Below are 13,409 nucleotides of genomic sequence, written 5' to 3' on the forward strand. Positions count from 1 at the left end.
TGATTTTTAAATTTTTTTTTAATGACAACATCCTTAATTTTTTTAGGTTTTATTATTTTATATCTATTTTCTGAACACATATGTTCGACAATTTTGACTGAACTTGTATGTTTATACAGTTGACAAATGTTGGAAAATATTTCCAAGTACAAAAATAAATAGACTAAATACAGGCACCAAACGAATACATTCAGACTGATTAATCCATCCGACTTTTACTTTTACGGACAATTCATCATTATTAATAGAATATATATATAAGAGATAATAATATAGTTCGTACAAAATATAATAAAATTTACAACACTAAACATTAATTATACGAACTAACATTTGTGACTGATCAACCATCATTATTTATAATTATTCAAACAAAAATCTAGCCTTTTAAATTTTTATATTCATAAAAGATTCATATTCCAATTCGAACCAACAACATAGATTATTGTCTTTTGTTACTAAATTAAAGGCTAGTTCTCTCATATTTTAAATTATACACTAGTGAAAAATGTTCAAGTAGTATTGCCTCATTAGCAGGGGTGGACCCACTGTAGCACAGGGGGGGTCAGCTGCCCCCCGCTGGATTTTCAAAAATAGTGCTAAAAATCTGCTTTTCGGACCTCTGCCCCTCCCTGGAATTCAAATTGCCCCCCTGTAGCCAATTTTGAAATTCTAATAGACGAAACGGAGCCCATATAAACTCTGAGCGAAACAAATTAACGGAGCCCAAATAGGGGCTGATCCCAAATAGCGAAAATTAGTTGAACCAAAATTCCCTATAAATGTTGAATTGTTTATTTTTTTTTCAAGTAATTTAGGATTTTTATTATATTGATTGGTATTTTTTTTGTTATGTTGAATTGTACCCGATAAGCTATTGGGTTTGAACCCGATAAGCTATTTGCATCCAATTATTGCCCCGCCTTGACAAAATTCCTGCCTCCGCCCCTCCTCATTAGTGAACGGGTTGATCACTTTCAACTAGCTTCATTTGCGAGAACTTGGGAGAGGAGATGGAGAGTGCATGGACTACTGTTAGCCGACGGAAAGGAAACCCTACCACCTCCCAGCAACCTGCGTCGATTAACCTCTACACCCCATATAACTGTTAGTTTGTAATAATCTAGAAGTCAATAATACGATAATTTATCATAAAGCTTTGTTCATGAATTGGATGATTAATATCATTTTGTTGCCTTGAGTATTATTGAATTTATGGATCATTTCGAGTTCATGACTGAAATTGTGAAACTCCATAATATAGATGATATATACTCTTAATCTTAAAAGGTCACTAACCAAGGTAATTAGCAGGAACACTAATTACCGCTATAAGGTTAGTATGTGGATTAAAAGATGGTTAAGTTTTACAAACCATTTGACACGAGATGTCATTTTAATCACATAGATACATGTTCTAGGAACATGATATTTGACAGACCCCGAATGAGACATTAAATAGAATTGTGTTCGTGTCATTAATGTTTCTCATTCAGTGTCACGTTCTAAAGTATGAGGTATTTATCGTTCCCACTAAGAAATATATATGTGTGAGTGTTATCTAACACTGTCCGTAAAAATCAGTCATAACGGTAGCATTTCGATATATATAGCTTAGCTGAGGAAGTGATAGTCTGCCAAGAATACTACTTGTCCCTCGTATCTCTATACGAGTTATAGCATCACTGGGCCCCTTGATAGAGTAAGATTATCAGCGCGCGGTACGATTACAAGAGTAATCATATTTGATAATATGCTCAAGATCAAGAAAAGATTCAGTTAGCAAGGATGACACACATCTACCTTGAAACTGATCTGATAGCTATGAGACAGAAGAACAGACACAAGTAAATTGTTTACTGGATCGTGATATTGTACAGTACAGCATCATCTGTGTAATTGGATGGTCATGATGTGTTGCCAGACGCCACCCATGATTATAGAAGTTAAAACAGTTTTAACTCTATTTACCAACATAACACAGATCCTATTGGGTCACACCATATAGGAGTTAATCGGAGAATCTTATTTTGATTGATTATAAATTGGTTATGATCAATGATAAGATGGTTATAATTAATTATACGTGTTATAATTAAATTATAAATGTTATGTAAAAATAACAAGCAAAAACATTGGTTAATTTATAAACGTGTATGACATGTTGTATAAAAGTTAACCGGTTAATTTATAAATGTGCATGACACATTGTATAAATTATCGAAACAACAACCGCAAGAAAAATATATATAATTATTCAGAATAATTATACGAATATTATTTGTGGTCGGGCCGAGGGCATTCGGATCTTTTCAGATTCGACCTTATCCGCATGACACGTCATCGATCCTATCCAGATGACATGTCATCGATACCGAAACAAATAACCGAAAGAAAAATATATATATAATTGTTCAGAATAATTATACGAATATTATTTGTGTTCGGGCCGAGGGCATTCGGGTCTTTTCAGATTCGAGCTTATCCGCATGACACGTCATTGATCCTATCCAGATGACATGTCATCAATCCTATCCACAAGGGCAAAATGGTCATTTCACACCTATGCCACCTTGCATGTGTAGAAGCATGGAGAAGGATGTGGAAGGGTGTGGAAGGGGTATTTTGGTCATTTCACATATAAAAGGATGAGGTGTCAATGGCATATCTTGTAAATAGGCCGAACTTGGAGGGCATTTTGGTCTTTTGCAACCGAATCTAAACACTATAAATAGGGGTGGAGGGGTAGAGAGAGAAAGATATATTCACATATATACATATGCACATTCACATGTATCTTTTCGTGCAGAAACGAATCGGTATTTTCTCTCTTTCCCGGTTTCTCTCCCAAATAGTGTTTCGGTTGAGAAAAGAAAGTTATACGTAGTTGACGTATAATCTTGCGGGTTGTTGTGAAGAATATTTACGGGATTGATGAATAGTGTTTTACCGAATTTCGCGGTATGTCAGTTTTGCATATTGATGAAACTGAGCAACCGAAAATTCGTGTTTACGGGTTTTCGTCTTATTCCCGTGAATAGTGTTTTTGCATAATTCTGCGGTTTACGGTATTTCTGGCAGAAGAAATAAACCGCTCTCCGGTTAGTCCTGGTGGATAACCGATAGAGGTATCACACGTGTGATACTCCGAGTCGACTCCTTCCCTGGTGAGGCTCTACTCGCTCGGTCTGCATTCCAACTGTGATTTGGAAACAAGGTATAAATATGTTATATTAATCTATTTAATTTGTAAGTAGATTAAAGTTTTAGAAATCAATCATGGAGTAGATCTGTAAAAAGGATTAAAAGGGTCCTTGCAATGAAAGACTTCAGAAGGAACTCTGCTTTGGTCTTTCCGGCATATCCCTTTTAATTCACGGCTTGAGTTAGAAGTAAAAATTTTTGTTTTACGTTCTTTCCGCAGCTTAAGCCTAAAAGGGTTTTGGTTACCGCAAAACCCCAAAAGTGGTATCCGAAAACCCAACAATAACAACATGCCACTGTTCTCCCAAGTAGCCACTACCCCTCTCCTTCCTCAGCAGCTCTCCAAAACCACCCCCAATCAAGCTCCCATGGCCACTCCCTCTCCTCCCCATTCACCCCCGCCGGCCAACCCAACCTACTACTTCTTGCCGCACAGCCCCACTCAGCTCCAATTTCCCCCTCTGCTCACTTCACCGAATGGCATGGCCGTTGTTTTAGGTGCTGCCGCACGGGCCACACGGCTGCCTCTTGCTGAAATCCAATGTGTTGCGGCAAGTGCTGGGGCAAAGGTCACATGAGATCAAGATGCAACACAAAAACCCTCAATCTGGCAGTCATGCCATACTGGGCCGGCAAGCCCAGGCGCCTAGCTTCTCCTCCAAAGCAAGCATCGCCTTTTGATGAGTTGCTCAAGCCATGTCAGGGGGCTATTGAAGCCTTTCCCAACAACCGTCCCAAGAGGTTGTCCTATCACATAACTAAGGACTCAATTACCAAATCAGAGCTCATGAAGCTCAGCTCTGCTGTGGTCTTTGACACCCATGGTAGGGAATATGGCTTCTCGTTGCAAGGTGTTCTGGGCTTTGCCATGAGGACTGAGCTGATCCAACCTGCTGAGGTCTTCATTGGCAGGCTACAGAGGGATAAGTTCCTCATTGTTCTTCCACATGGCATGGCGGCTGAAACTTTCATCAATGCTACAACGCCAGAGCTCTGGGATACGGATACAGATAGTCTCGGATACGGATACGGATACGGATCGGATATTAAATGTCATAGATACGAATCAGATATCGGACGGATACGGATATTTTTCATAATTAGCTTGTAAGTTACAAAACATTTATTATATTATTAAAATATTAGTCACTAATTATGTCATAGTGTCATATTGTTCATAAATATATATATATATATATAGGAATATGCTAGCATGCTATGCATAGCATAGAGCCCCTCAATGCAACGCCTTGGATTTCGACTTTTCAAAATTCTAACGGTCGATCCGAACAGTTCATCTTGTTCTCCATATTAATATGTATTTGGAGACCAAATTTTACATTTTTTGGAATTTTTTTACTATTTCTTTAGATTTATTGAAAATCGCTGTTTTTTTATGGTCCAGATTTGCTGAAAACAACGATTTTCAATAAATCTAAAGAAATAGTAAAAAAATTCCAAAAAATGTAAAATTTGGTCTCCAAACACATATTAATATGGAGAACAAGATGAACGGTTCGGATCGACCGTTAGGATTTTGAAAAGTCAAAATCCAAGGCGTTGCATGGAGGGGCTCTATGCTATGCATAACATGCTAGCATATTCCTATATATATATATATATAGGGCATGGCTAAATTGCTGCCGGCAGCATTTCTGCCGATAGTGCTGCCACCGTTTTTTTTATTTTCTGATATCCAAACAACAAATCCAAACCATTAGATGTTTAATCTATATTATATTCTACTTGAAGACCAAATTTTACATTTTTTGGAATTTTTTTACTATTTATTAAGCTGGTTTGAAAACTGCTGATTTCAATCCTGTAGAAATTTACTGAAATCAGCAGTTTTCAAACCAGCTTAATAAATAGTAAAAAAATTCCAAAAAATATAAAATTTGGTCTCCAAGTAGATTATAGTATAGATTAAACATCTAACGGTTTGGATTTGTTGTTTGGACATCAGAAAATAAAAAAAACGGTGGCAGCACCGCCGGCAGCAATTTAGCCATGCCCTATATATATATATATGCAATTTAATAAATTATTCATCCAATATGCAATTTAAACAATCAATTTAAGAACATATATCACATTTGTTGTGGTTTAAAAGTGTAAACGGTCGGATACGAATAGTTAAAGGTCTTACCGTATCCGTATCCGTTATAATTTTTCGGATACGGATACGGATACGGTCGGATAATTTTAGTGCTTTTCCAGATTCGAATCCGGATGAAATCGGATATTATCCGATCCGTTTACACCCCTAAGTTTCGCGGATTCAAATATATATTTGAATACGAATAATTGTCAGATATGGATACAAGTATGATTTTAATTTCGAAAGCAGATATGACTACTGATATGAATAATTATCAGTATCAGTGTTTTAATTTTTAAATACATGTATGTTTCTAGTGCTTCAGGTAGCGTACACAACTAAGCAAGAAAATTATTAAATAAGATTAATTAGTTAATTATGTAGTCGTGGAATGGAAATTGCTGGTAAGTTGAAGATTGGCATGACAAGGATGGTTATCTTCTTATTATATTATAGCCTCTGATACGGTGCTGCGTTGGACATTGACACAAATGTTATCTACATGATAACGACGCAACGAAATCTCCTTTTAATTTAACAGTGAAGTGTTCGAACGGTTTCGTGCTGCAACTTTCCAAGTCCAATCTTCATATTTGCAAAAAGAAAGTTTAAAAGGGTACTTTTTTTTCTTTTAAATAAAGGAGTGATAGATCTTGTGTTGGGTTTTAGGCCCAAATAAGCTCAGCCTAATAATTCCATTGTTCTCCTCTATTTCTTTGCCGGGATTCGTATCCTCTGCATTAACTCAAAAGAGAATATTTTGAGTTAATGTATCTCAACCATCTTATTGACTTTAAGATCTATGTGGATTAGATCTGTGTAGACTAGATTCTCACTAATTTTTTGAGTTAATGCATCTCAATCATCTGATTGACTTTAAGATCCATGCAAACTAGATTTGCACTAATATTAAAGAGACGCTGTATTAAAATCAGACGACCAGATTGTCTTCATTTAAAATCAAACAGCTGAGATGCATTAACTCAAAAGATTCCCTTTTGAGTTAATGTAGAGGATACGTGTTCCTGCTAACCTACGATTAATGTGGCTGATGCTTGGCGGCTCTTTGTGCTAAATAGAGAGAGAGAGAGAGAGAGAGAGAGGAAGAGATAGTGAGATAGAGTGATTGTTTGTACTAATGTTTGGAATACTCTTGTTATCTCTTGTTTGATAGTGAAATTTGTCGGTCGTTTGTCTTTCGGTAGAGTAGGCTCGACCGAATCACATAATCTCTGTGTTTGCTCTCTTGTATACTTTTTGGAGTCGATCTAACTCGCGGTAACATATTTCATCCACTTTGGTATATTTGCTTGTATGCAAGATTGCATTTGTTTCTAACTTCTCGGTTCTTATTGGTATACAATTTTTTGGGTCTATTGCGAGTTTTTTGTAGTTGATACAGAGTGTACCGGTATTCCGCATTTCTAAATTTAACCCGAACAAATTATATTTCTTATCTGCAACTTTTATGTATACTTTAGATTGGTTTATATTTTTTAAGAAAATATTTATACCTTATCTTATTAAAATAAAGGGTTATTTTTTATGAAAATATATTTTTAGTTTATCTCGAGAGATTTTTTATTTCAATTTTGGGTTGATACGGGCCGACATTTTAGATTCTTATTTACATTCCGATATCTTTTTCTCTTTTGGTAAACAATAGCTCGGCCCTCTGAAAATTGTTTCAAATTACATTATCAAATTTATTTAGAGTAAATATTATTGACACAAAATTGACTTTTATCCTTTTGGGGAAAAAAGAGGTTGCACGCTAAAGATGAACAAATCTCCACCTCATTCTCAATTTGATCTGTCTGCTTAATTCCTCTTATGAGACAGTTGAATTTGTGGCGTGCATATATTCAAAATGGAACGTTTGTTTCTTTGAAATTTGCCAAGACCTCAAAGTATTAGATATTCCAAGAGAATAAATTATATATATGATAAAACGTCTTAGGAAATACGTTGTGTTTAATTCAAAATACATTATTTTTTATATTTAATTATCTTCAAAGTAACAATGATCACTATTTTATTTTTATTCTAATTTTCATTTATTTTGGTTGATGTGTTCTTTTTTTTATTAAGATATAATTTATTATTTTTACAAAGTATCAAACGAAATAGAAGCTTTATCCACCTTAAAAATATTCAATTTTTTTTTTATAAAATCAGTATTATTGTTTTATTTAAATGTTAAATTTTGATATATATTTATAAATACATTCTTAAATCTTATTATACTATATTATATTTGTATGAATTTTTACAAATAATATGTAAAAAGATTTGATTATTTTATAATAATTCTCATATCTCATATACATAGTGTTACATCTGTAAATAAATAAAAAATAAAAAAAAATAAATAAAAAAAATCGTAAAACGTTATAACGTTTTTCGCTGTAAAACTTGAGAAAAATAGCAATTTTATGAAGGCTAGATTCAATTAAAACGTCATAACGTTTTCAGAAAACGTTATAACGTTTTATACACTAAATTCTGCATTTTATACACTATTTTATGTGTTTCTCACCAGCTGAATCGTTATAACGATTTACCAAAACGTTATAACGTTTTATCCGACAATGTGAGGGTCTATTAGCAAAATTCTGTGTCTCTTCCTCTCTCACTTCGTCCCTTCTCCTTGCCTCTTGGGTGTTCCGCCAAAGAAAGAAGAAAAGAGAGAGAGAGCTTCCCTTCCCTCCAAAACTCACCAAAACTCCCGTGAAATCGAAGGAAGGAGCGAGAAATTGGTTGCTTCTCTCATCTAGCCCTCCCATTTGGTAATCCCTTCTCTCATCTTCTCTCTCAAAATCCGAATTTCACCATTGTTAGGGTTTTTCGTTTTAAACCCGAGATTTGTGGTTGAATTACTTGTAGACTAGCTCCTTGAGCCTCATTGGTTGTTTATGTGTCGATTCTTTTCCCGATTTCACCTCGATTTTAGATTCCCATTTCTAGGGTTTTTGGTACCAAATCCAAAATTTGGAAATGTTGTTGATCGATTAGGCTAATCCGACCAAATAGACTTGTAATCGGTAAACCTCTCTCTCAACTTTGACATAGAGCAATTAATTCAATTTTCAACCAAATTAGGGTTTAATTAATCGGCAAATTGAATTGTTACGAGAACCAAAATAGTGAGAGGAATTGTTACCCAATTCAAATTGTGTATGGTCTAGAGGACCCAAACGTAAAAATGAGAATTGATAAGAGATGTTAAGTAATTAAGACCAATGAAGAAAGGGTTGACACTAAAATATATGAATTTCGTTAAGGAAAGTATAAAGAGATTAATACAACTCAAGCAAGCACTCGAACAAAGGTTAAACCAAGGGTACATGTAATATAGGTGTAGGCTCGGTCGAGCAAGACTTTGCAGGACATTTCGAGACGCCTGATCCATAAGTAAGCGGTACGCTCGTCGTAATCAGGTGCGGGATTCTTGGACTTGTTTGATACTTTATTTTCAGGAATTAAACTGTTTATTCGTTTGTCATGTTGAATGCTTAATTGTTGCATACTTTGAAATTCATGTTGCATATTGATTCTCGCATAAATGAGAATGATTGAATTGTTCGGTTAAGGTAAATTGGCATGTTGGTATGGTTATTATTTGATTAGTTCTATTAATTGTTCTATACGTGAATGGATCTGTCAGGCCGACCTGTTTAGGTGGCTGGATCAGGTGACGGTGACCTATCCGTTGATCTGTTTCTGAATTTGCCAGGCCGACCTGTTTAGGTGGCTGGATCAGGTGACGGTGACCTATCCGTTGATCTGTTTCTGAATTTTCCAGGCCGACCTGTTTAGGTGGCTGGATCAGGTGACGGTGACCTATCCGTTGATCTGTTTCTGAATTTGCCAGGCCGACCTGTTTAGGTGGCTGGATCAGGTGACGGTGACCTATCCGTTGATCTGTTTACTGAATTTTGCAAGGCTGATAGCCGACTTTGGTTCTATTTGAATGAAATTGGAAAGTTGAGCAGTATGGCTGACTTTGATTCCGCGTGATTGCATTTTTGTCAAGTTGACCTGTATAGGTGACTTGTAACCAGATCTTAAGAAATGGTTAAGCCAAACAGCTACAGATGGGTGTCAGATAAAGGGTCCAGCTTGGTTGGCCATCTGTAGGCGCCTGTAACCCTACAGATGTGGGTTTGATAACGATCCAGCTCGAAAGAACATCTATAGTTGCTACAAGCCCTAATGAATTAAGTTAAGCCAAATATATGTTGGGTTTTGAAATTCATCGTGGAAATTCCGTAAACTGTGATTCGATTTATTATTTGTTGTCGAGCATATGCATTCCTTTTTATTATGAATATGTATTTGTTTGAATTGCTATTGAATGGGTTTCATTTTTGAATATGGAGTTTGATTGCAAGTCCAATAATCTAACTGTGGCAAATACGCACTGAGAATTTATTCTCACCCCCTCCCTTTGGGTCATTTTCAGGTTTATTACACGAATACAGCAAATGAGGATATTGCTAATGCATATAAAAGATCCACTGCCTTGCGTATATATATGTCTTAATAAATATACACGGCAGGCTGTCAGACCCGGGATTTGGGGTGTGACACATAGGTAGTTAAATAAACTAGCAATTGAACTGGTTGAACTATCGGTTTGACTAATAAACCGTTAACATGAAGCTTTACGTATTAGACAGATAATTTGACGCTACAAATTGTAACACCGTGAACTTTCAAAATTCAGATTTAATTAAAATAATAAGTGGTTAAATCAAATAATATATATATACGTATATAGGAAATTAGTGACGTGGATGGTGAAAAATAATTATACGATTAATTGTGTTAAGAGAGAGGAGCAATTGGAGTTATATAAATCATTTAAACAATATCGAACAAGTGGAGGGTTTATTTTGCAAAAATACCACTTACAAGTGGGGGCCCCTTGTCATTCCCTCCTCTTCCCCTCCTTCCTTTCCTTTCCTGCCCCATCTCTTTTCTTCTTCTTTTCCTTCGTTTCCGCCAAGAGAGAAAGAACGAGAGAGAGAGAGAGTGAGAGAGAGACACCCCGGTGACCGTTTTGCCCGAAAACCGAGATTTAAGAAGAGGAGCTCAAATCTCGCACATCCATCCATTCCATTGGTAATTTCCGTTTCTATTTCTCTCTCATTTCTCGATTCCGTGTTTTTAGGGTTTCGGTGAAAACCCGTAGAATCGTACCAAATTGATTATTCCGTGCCTTTGTTGTTTATATAGTGTAAATTGACTGATTCCGTGTTCCAAAGTGCAACCAAATTCCAATTTACGAATTTTTCCCAAAAAAATTGATTTGAGGGTTTAAATTGTAAAAATGCCGGAATTTAATAAATTGACCTATGTATAGATCCTAACGAGCACGGCTAGCGGGATTGACGAGCTTACCGAGTCGCGAGATCGCGGACCCTCTACGTGCCCTACGTAACCAGGTGCGGGGGTTCACGAGATCTGTTTTGGGGTTTATTCGTAGAACTAAATAACGGTGCATATTATTATATTTATGTTGATTGCTTGATTTAAATAAACTGTGCATAGCATGTTGAATCTCTGATCGAAAGCATTTGTTGCCGCATTGCATTAATTGTGATATTAGTGAAATTGAATTGTATAACTGTTATGATTCTCATGTTGGTACGGTTTATCGATTGTTGATCTGTCGTTTTGAATAAGTGAGTGGAACCACAGTATGACTTGGATTGATTGTGTGAAGTGAACAGTGTATCATAGTGGAAAGTCTAGCTAGCTACTAGACTTTCATCCAGGACCCTTATGCGCATCTGGAGAATGGCCCTAGTGAACCCAGTACCGGTTGGGTAAGGGAAGTGCAGTGTAATTTTAGGTAGAACTGTGGTTCAGTGATTCAGTGAAAGTATCAGTGATTTCTTTTTGAGAAAAGTGATATTTTGTTGCATATTCGAGGAATATGCCCGTGTATATTTTAAGTGATGAATTGATGAGATTGTATGACTTGAAACCAGAAAATAGAACGGTTAAGCCGGAGGTGACCGATAGTTGATATCTGTACCTCATAACCAGACTTATATATATTATATCTGTGAAACCAAATCTTTCTGGAAATTCGTTGATTGATGTTGATTTTATGTGAATTGAAATCCGTTTGAATCTATTCCCGGTACATGTGCATTTATGATTATTGGTGAATAAATAAATAGATGCCCTATTGCTAGTGTATTTAGTTCTGGTGATGGATTTCGCACAAATCCAGTAGCCCTTTAAATTCCGCACTGAGAAAACGGATGACAGGTTTTCTCACCCCCTCCCCTCGGGGAATTTTTCCCTTTGAATTGATATGTGCAGGTAAACGCGAGTGAAGTGGGACTCGGGCTCGACACGTGAGTTTAGGCCGGGCTAATAGGTTATGCCAAACCCTTTTATGTCCATTTTGAATGTGTAGTTGAACCCGTAGTCGGTTATTTTGATGTATAGGTTGTTATCGAACCGTATTATGTTATAAAACCCTAACGGTATGTTTTAAATGGTTGTTATGATTTAAATGTTGAAATTGCATTTTAAATGTCATTAAAATTGCTAGTGAATGGGGAATAATTGTTTAGTTATACGGGGATTTGATCGGGTTTGAAAACGGGGTGAAATTTCACGAAAATGGGCAAAGGAATGAAAATCAGTACCCTTATTGCGGGCCGCAATAACCCTATTGCGGGCCGCAATGAGAGTAGACAAAAAAATTCGCAGCTTAACAAGCCAACCAGGTCATTGCGGGCCGCAATGAATGGAGGCAGAAGCGCTTTGCAGAGGCTGGGAATTTTGGAATTTGTTGCGGGCCGCAATAAATTCATTGCGGGCCGAAATGAATGGAGACAGAGGCAAATTTCAAAGGCTGGAAATTTTGGGAAGTGTTGCGGGCCGCAACAGCCCTATTGCGGGCCGCAATGGGTTCCCAAAAATACTGTTTTGGGTATAACTTAGCCAAATTAAATCGGTTTTGAACCAAACTTGTTTTAAATCAAATCATATGATAATTTGACTAATCTGGACCGTCGGTTAAAGGATTTTCATACCATTTGACTTCTCCAAAATCAAATTTTCCGGGCTCTATTGAGCGGTGCTTCGTAACCTCAAACAACGCTCGCAGGGGGCTGCCGCCCCCCTGCCACCCCCCGCATACCAATAGAATCGGGCCCACACACATAAACATAACGTTTTATATATATATATATATATAGATCTGCATGAACGAAACCGCATTTTAAAACAAAACTGCGCGACCCCCTGTTCCGGGGTGTGACACAAATTGACATAACTGCGCATCAGACTCTATCAAAACGACTCCTTTGTTGTAATTGTAAAAAAAATTGAATTGTTACAGAATTATCCAGTGACCAATAGCCGTAGTTTGAGGCGGATTCATAATTTTTGTTAGGACAAAAAAATAATTAATTGGACTTAAACTCATTAACTAATTGTCAAAAAAATTATTAATATCCAAAAAACATTAAATTTCAGAAATTACCCAGATTTTCGTGTTTTTTTTAAATCTACCCAAACCGCAATTTCTTTTTGCAGTTTTAGATAGAATTATCGCAAACAAATTTGCAGTTTTGGAAAAATTTTGCGGTTTGAAAATAGAAATTGTAAAACCTCAAAAAAATTTTGCGGTTATTCATTTTTAATATTTTTTAATTAAATAAAAATATTTATAATTTATTTATCTTTTGTATTGAAATATTAGAATTTTTTATATATAAAATAGATGAAATACTATATAATTTGATTTATTAGAAAGACTACCACAAATAATCCGAATGAACATTTTTCATGTCATATTTTTTGCTTGTGTGGCGATGAGCCCGAAAGTATGTCATCATGAATCTCATTTGAAAGATAAAATTGCGTAGAATACGTTCGTAGTTTTAGATTCGCAAAACTCTTTATAGATCGTTAGAAATGTGGACGACATTGAAAAAAGAAAAAGAAAAAAACCACCTCTAAAAATGTGTATGATTTTTCTTCCCATGTAGTTTGAGTGGTCCCCCATATAGTCGTATCAAGTTAGACATGTAATTATTAATATCTTAGTTTGTAAGTATTAATTAATTATCTT

This window comes from Carex rostrata, chromosome 11 (assembly GCF_964058835.1).
Source record: "Carex rostrata chromosome 11, lpCarRost1.2, whole genome shotgun sequence".
Lineage (NCBI taxonomy): Eukaryota > Viridiplantae > Streptophyta > Magnoliopsida > Poales > Cyperaceae > Carex > Carex rostrata.